Source organism: Ostrea edulis, chromosome 1, assembly GCF_947568905.1.
Source record: "Ostrea edulis chromosome 1, xbOstEdul1.1, whole genome shotgun sequence".
Taxonomy (NCBI): Eukaryota; Metazoa; Mollusca; class Bivalvia; order Ostreida; family Ostreidae; genus Ostrea; species Ostrea edulis.
In genome coordinates, this window is record NC_079164.1 from 16,198,382 (window position 1) to 16,205,497 (window position 7,116).

Genomic DNA, 7,116 nt, shown 5'->3' on the forward strand with positions numbered 1-7,116 from the left:
AAGAACGATCCAACAGTTGGTATAGAACACGTCAGACAGGATTCGACCTAATGACGCTTGAAACCACTGTAACATTAAAGTCAGAAGCATGCCTCGATTTAAAAAGTGATCTTACTCAGAACATGCTCTTGCGTATCCAATCAGTTGAGAAACTATTGATACACAAATATGGGAAGTTGACGATGGAGAAGCTGAAGTTTGTCATAAAGTTGAGTTGTTCGTTTGCCGTTAAAGCAATACAAGCTGTAACTGACGGTAAATAAATTGAAAAATAAATATTAAACATACACTGTATTTATGATTTAACATATATAACTTAATAGAATCAGAGTGAATCTGAAGCAATAAACCCGTCAAATCAACAGAAAATGTCGATTCATGAATCATTGTCATCCTGCTAGTAATTCCTGCTCATAAACTTTGATGTGCATTGACTTCGGAGGTCACCAGTTCGGAAAAAAGCAAAAGAGAGGCACTGAACAGGGAGTTATTTGGTGCGTAATTGAATAGTTGAGAAATGCTGTCAGTTTCAGTTTGTATCGCTTTAACATAAAGTGCAATAAAATATCCAAGTATGAAGCAGATATTGTGGAATATATGGTCTATAACCTTCAATCAAACGTAACATCTTTGTATGGACCTCGTATTTTCTTTTCCCCATTTCAACAATCATGCATGTAGTAAAGAATACAAAAATGTTTTATCCTTCTAAATTGTAAGTTTTAAACATTCAAAGTGGTAAAAGGTCAATATTTATACCGTTTGACATTCACTGGACATATTTTGTATCTAACCTCTTTAATGTATAATATGCAAATATGACCACATTCTCTGTTTTCAACGTTAAGTTTTTACATAAATTTAAGAAAAAGTGAAGATAACAAACGATGATTGATTTGATAAATTCCATAAAAAGTACAAAATTAAAAGTAGAGCAAATACGGACTCCTGGACATGCTACAAGTGAGATCAGGTGCCTAAGAGGATTATACATCCCTTGTTGACCGTCACATCCGCCGGGGGCTCAATATCTTGATCAGGTCAACAGAGTTCTCCGTAGTCAAAAGCAATGTGCAAAGAACGACCAACAATTGTTATGAAACACGTCAGACAGCATTCGACCTAATCACAGGTGTATTTCAAACACGATCGTTATAACGATCACAAAAAAGTGAAGATAGCGAACAGTGATGAATCTTTTAATTCCTCTAAAGAATGCACATTTAAGAGTAGGGTAAACACGGACCCCTGAGCACACCAGTTGTGCGATGAAATGCGTAGGAAGAGGAAACTTCGTCTATTGAGTGGTTACACCAGCCGCGATCCTTCTATCTTGATCAGGTAAACGGAGTAATCCGTAGTCAAAATAAAACCACGGTCCAACAATTGTTATGACACAATTCCGACAACATTCCATCTAATGACAGGTTGTATTGCTAAATTGAATTATAACGACCGCAGCAAATGTGAAATGTTGTCTTAAACGAGACTCCTGAAACCACTGTACCATTAAAGTATTTGTCAGAAGCATGTCTCGATTTAAAACGTGATTAAACTCAGAACATGTTCTTGCGTATTCAATCAGTTGAGAGACATAAACACCATATGGAGGTGATAGTGGAATATTGCTACACAAATATGGGAAGTTGACGATGGAGAAGCTGAGGTAATTCCGTTTGTCATGAAGTTGAGTTGTTCGTTTGATGTTAACATAAAGTTAAATAAAATATCCAAATATGAAGCAAGTATTAAGGAATCTTTGGTTTATAACATTCAATCAAATGTGACATCTTTGTATCGACCTCGTATTTTCTTTTCCAATTTCAGCAATCATAGTCAAGAAAACAAAAATGTTATATCCTTCTAAATTGTAAACATTCAAAGTGGTAAAATGTAAATATTGATGCCGCTTGACGTTCATAATTTGTATCCGGACTCTTTCATAACATTACATTACTACTTACTTTTTAAGAAGATTTGAAATTATGTATGCTGATTCTGACAACTTCAAATATGAAAGTAGTAAAAGTTAAACTTAAAGTGCATAGGGGTCAAATATCAATATCTTTAGATTACTAATAGAATCGCTACTGTTTTTTTAATTTCATGATTTTTCTCAATGATATGTAAAGTATACTTTCCCGAAAAGAAATAAAGAAAATATTGATAGAAATATACTTAGGGGCGGCGAAACTTAATTACTCACTCTTGTAATTTCTACGCTTCCATCTGGTGTCTTTGCTGCAGCATAAACGTCTTCATCAACTGCATATTGTTTAGGAGGACAGCATTGTCCCTGAATGCCGACTACGAAAAGTAAAACGATAAAACAGCTGCTAGGATCCATTCCTGTCGCGATATGAGAAATATGGCAGGTCCCCAATATATTGTTTACAAATGATCACGTTCTCGTTTAAATTGCGCACGACGCCTCGAAATTCATTGAAGTGAAGACATATCCGACGAAGGGCGTTTCCATCCTACCCCAAAGCATAACAGATGATACAATGTTTTTGATAAACAATAGAATACAGAAATTTGTGGGATACCATTCGCTACACGGCAGTATCAACCATTACTGTGATATATACTTGTCTTCACGACAACGAGAATGGGCACAAGATCTTCAAAAACCCTAACGAAAAATTAAACGATTCTGTTACAAACCATATATACACCTCCCATGGGGATCCGGATCAGAAAAGGTCCTTGCTGCCCATTGCTTGTCGTAAGAGGCGACTAAATGGGGCAGTCCTTCGGATGAGACAGCAAAACCCGAGGTCCCGTGTAACAGAAGGTGTGTCACTATAAAAATCCCTCCCTGTTCCAAGGCCGTAAGCACCCAGCATTGGCCTAAATTTTGCTGTCATTATGAGTAAAAAAAATGCTCGAGTGGGACGTTAAACAATATAGAACCATCCAACCATATACGTACCGACCTTTTCAACGACTCAATTCAATCCAATTATGTTTTATAAATTGTCCCGTGTGTAACGAGTTTACATTCTGCCAAACAGGCTTGGTAATAAATGGGATGTCAGGTTCTCTCTAAATATTTCATAGGAACGAAAAGTTCTGGTTTTTTTCCTGATCATCAACAGTTCGTTATAGGAGAAATTCCTAAAACTTATTTTTGTGACAAATTATATATAAAATTCAGATATTGGCTCTGAGAGAAGCGCAGATTCCGTCAATTTGAGCATGGTCACAAATTGGAAAAACAGAAAACAATATATACGTAATTATGACACTGTGTACTTATACTTATTGTGTCACTGTTGGTACCAAATGAGGTCGACCGGTACTTCTAACTTAACCTGGTTAGTATCGACTGCATGGTGAAGTTAGAATTTCTGTATATCACAGTCATCACTAAAAATGGAAGATGAGAATATAATTTTTACTATTGTTGTTTTTGTTTTTACTACGTAAACGATTTGATTAGCTCATTTCTACACCCTTCGAAACAATCTGATATCGGTATTGCATTACTCATATGATAAAGACGGTCGTAAATTGTTTAAGAATAGCATGGGATACCCCTTTTTATCATTGAAATTGTGGTGTGTGCGATAGGACTAAGGTTATACACAATTTCGAAATACTAAATCCTGACCTGAATGTTCCTGTAGCCAATGCAAGATTAATGGATTTAGTAATGCACGGCGTAAGGTGATTGCATGTTCAAATAATGTATCTGATATGTTGTCGCAAGCAGGTAAAGAAAAGAGTTCAAAATGCCTGAAGTATTGATCCAGGAAAATGCTCACATCTAATTATCAATCGTAACAACTCAACTTTATGACAAACGGGATTATTTCAGCTTCTCTATGGTTAACTTCCCATATTTATGTAGCAATATTCCATTATCATATGGATATGCCTATGGTGTTTAAATATCAACTGATTCGATTCACGAGAGTTTTTTCTGCGTATGGTCAGTTTTAAATCAAGGCAGGCTACTGACAAACAAATTGATGGTGCAAGGGTTTCAACAAGCTCATTTATAGTCCACATTTCGCAAATTCTATAGTCGTTATATAGATCAAATTTGCCAATACAACCTATCATTGGGTCAAATGCTGTCTGTCGTGTTTCATACCGATAGATAGGCCATTCGTGACACTCTGATTTTGACTACGAATAACTCCATTTACCTTATAAAGACATAGGAATCACGGCGGGTGTGACCGGTCGACAGGAGATGCTTACACCTCCTAGACACCTGATCCCACCTCTGGTATATCCAGGGGTCCGTGTTTGCACACCTCTCTATTTTGTATTGCTTAAAGGAGTTACGCGATTTATCACTGTTCGTTATTTGCACCTTTTATTAGTGGAAAAGGGCAATAATTATTTACTACACAATACGATAAGTGATAATTCATCTTTAAAGTAAGTGTTATTGAAATGTGTATCAACATTGTATTTTACAGTATAGCCAAATTGTATGCACATTACTTAACACGTGTAATCAAGTTGCAAATTTATACCTTATTCTTATTTTCCGCGCTAGACGACATGTAATAGCTGTCACACTGTCCTTCCACTTTTGTGGTGATATTTTTTCCTTATTCAATTGTTCCTCTCTTCTTCTTAAGGTGGTCATGATTCCTTTCTATCCTGAGAATATGCTCTAACTAGTTCCATTTCTTTTTCGTGCTATAGAACTAATGCTATCCTCCCCTGATGTTTCTATTATTTCATTTGTAAGTCGTTGTTGTCATCCGATTCTTCATCTTCAGAGCATCGTTAGGGATGCCTTCAGATGTTTTCTTTCGTGATCTTCCACATTTTACATTTTTGGAATAACATTGCGTTACCAAAGTTTTAAACAGGTGTACTTTCGTTCTCCTTCCTATTCGTCTAGTATTATGTATTCACCATAGTCTTGAAACTCCATCTTGCCTTCAGTAGCCTATTTTGAATATTTTATCTCCACCACCTATGTTGATGAGAGCACCTAAATATATTTTGCTCACATCTTCTATTGATTGTTGTTTACGATGACGACATCCGTTGTGATTCGTCGTCAAAGTTTTGCATTTCTTTTCATTCCACGCAGAACCTATTCTATCTACTTATGATCTTGATAGGTTGATCTGCTTTCTAGGATTTTGAAACTTCGAAGATAAGAGAGCAATATCGGCCTCAAATTCTACATGTAGGCTTTTTCGACATTTAGTGATGTTGAAACGTTCTATCTTGATTCCTCTATTCACTTTATCTGTTGTCTTCATTTACAAAGTATATTGGAAGAAGACTAGAAACCTGAACATAACACAACCTGGCTTTACGCCAGTTTTTACCTGGAACCATTGTGACGTTTCATTTTCTTCGATGACAGCACATTCGAATCCCTTAAAACTCGCTCGCTGTGCAAACGCATTGCTCTATATATAATTTTGTAAGAGTTTGTATTTTGTTGTTTTGAGATTTTCAGAAAAAAGTTTGCACGAATTGCTGTTTTCAAATTGTTGGTTTTTTTTTTTTCATGACAGGCAAAGAAAAAAAAAACCAACTTTTGAAATTGATATCGTACATTTTAGAAATTCAAAGATATCTTAAAAATTGAAATGAGGATTTACCTATAACAAGAAAGTGTTCATAGATAATTAACATGTAAAACTTATACGGTACCAATTTTGATGCACCAGATGCGCATTTCGACAAATAATGTCTCTTCAACATGTAGGTTTAAATATCAACCCAAAAATATTGATTAATTTTATTTTGTTTAACGTCCCTCTCGAGAATCTTTCACTCATATGTAGACGTCATCATTGCCGGCAAAGGGATGTAGACTTTAGACCTATGCTCGGCCCTTACGGCCTTTGAGCAACAAGGGATCTTTATCGTGTCACGGGACTTCGGTTTTTGCGGTCTCATCCGAAGGACCGTTCCATTTGGTCGCCTCTTACGACAAGCAAGGGGTATTGAGGACCTATTCTAACTCGGATTCCCATGGGGTCCCAAAAATGTAATTGCATATTTAAATTCGATAATGTCTTCCCTACCCTTTTCTAGTAATTTGTACACTTAGGAACTTAAGAAATGACATTATAAATTACTCGAAAATCGGAAAAACGTTTTATGACAGGACATAATTTACTTGTTTTAGAAAGATGAAGAGAACATACACTGAACAATCTCACAGCTCTTTTAATGCAGTAAGGCAAACACAGACTCCGAGAAACACTAGAAGTGGAATCCGGTGCCTAGGAAAAGTAAACACCCCCCTTTTGATCTGAACACTCGCCGTGATCCTTCTGTAGTAATCAAGTAGACGGATTAATCCGCAGTCAAAGAACGGCTTAACAATTAGTATGAAACACGTCAGACAGCACCAGAGCTAATGACAAGTTGTTTTTGTAAATAAGATTATTACAAAAACAAATTGTGAAATGCTGACTTCAAAGAGACTTATGAGACCCTTGTAACATCACCCTGTTTGTCATTAATCTGCCTAGGTTTAAAAAGTGGTCCTACACAAAAGAGCTGAGAGACATATTCACCATATACAGGTGATAATGCAATATTGGTATATAAATACATGTATGGGACAATGACGATGGAGAAGGTGAAGTCATCCCGTTTGTCATGAAATTGTATAGTTACATATAGTTTTCCGTTAACATCCATGTTCAGCAAAACATCGAAATAAGAAGCAAATGTATATAACTATATGGCGTTTTTAAAAAAATATTATTTTGAGTTCATCTGGATATGTCTAGTCAAGATATTAATGAAAGTGGATATTGTTAAAATTAAAACAATTGTCGATGCATTTACATGAAGGTGAAGGCCACAAGAGATTTCCTCTCTGAATAGAATCTACGGAAGCTCATTAGTGCAAGCCAAAACTAAATTTTAAAAAACCACGAAATTAATAAAAAAGAGAAATTGATATAGTAAAACCGAAAATAAATAAAACACGAAAATATCAAATAAAACAAACGAAATTATTAAATGAAACACGAAAACTAGATGGAAAAGGAAATTAATATACAAAGAAACGAAAACTGAATAAAAAACGAAAGTATTAAATAAACACAGCTTTTTAGAATATAATGTGTTTCAGTAGAGCTTAACAAGGAAGGAAACATAACTTCTAAT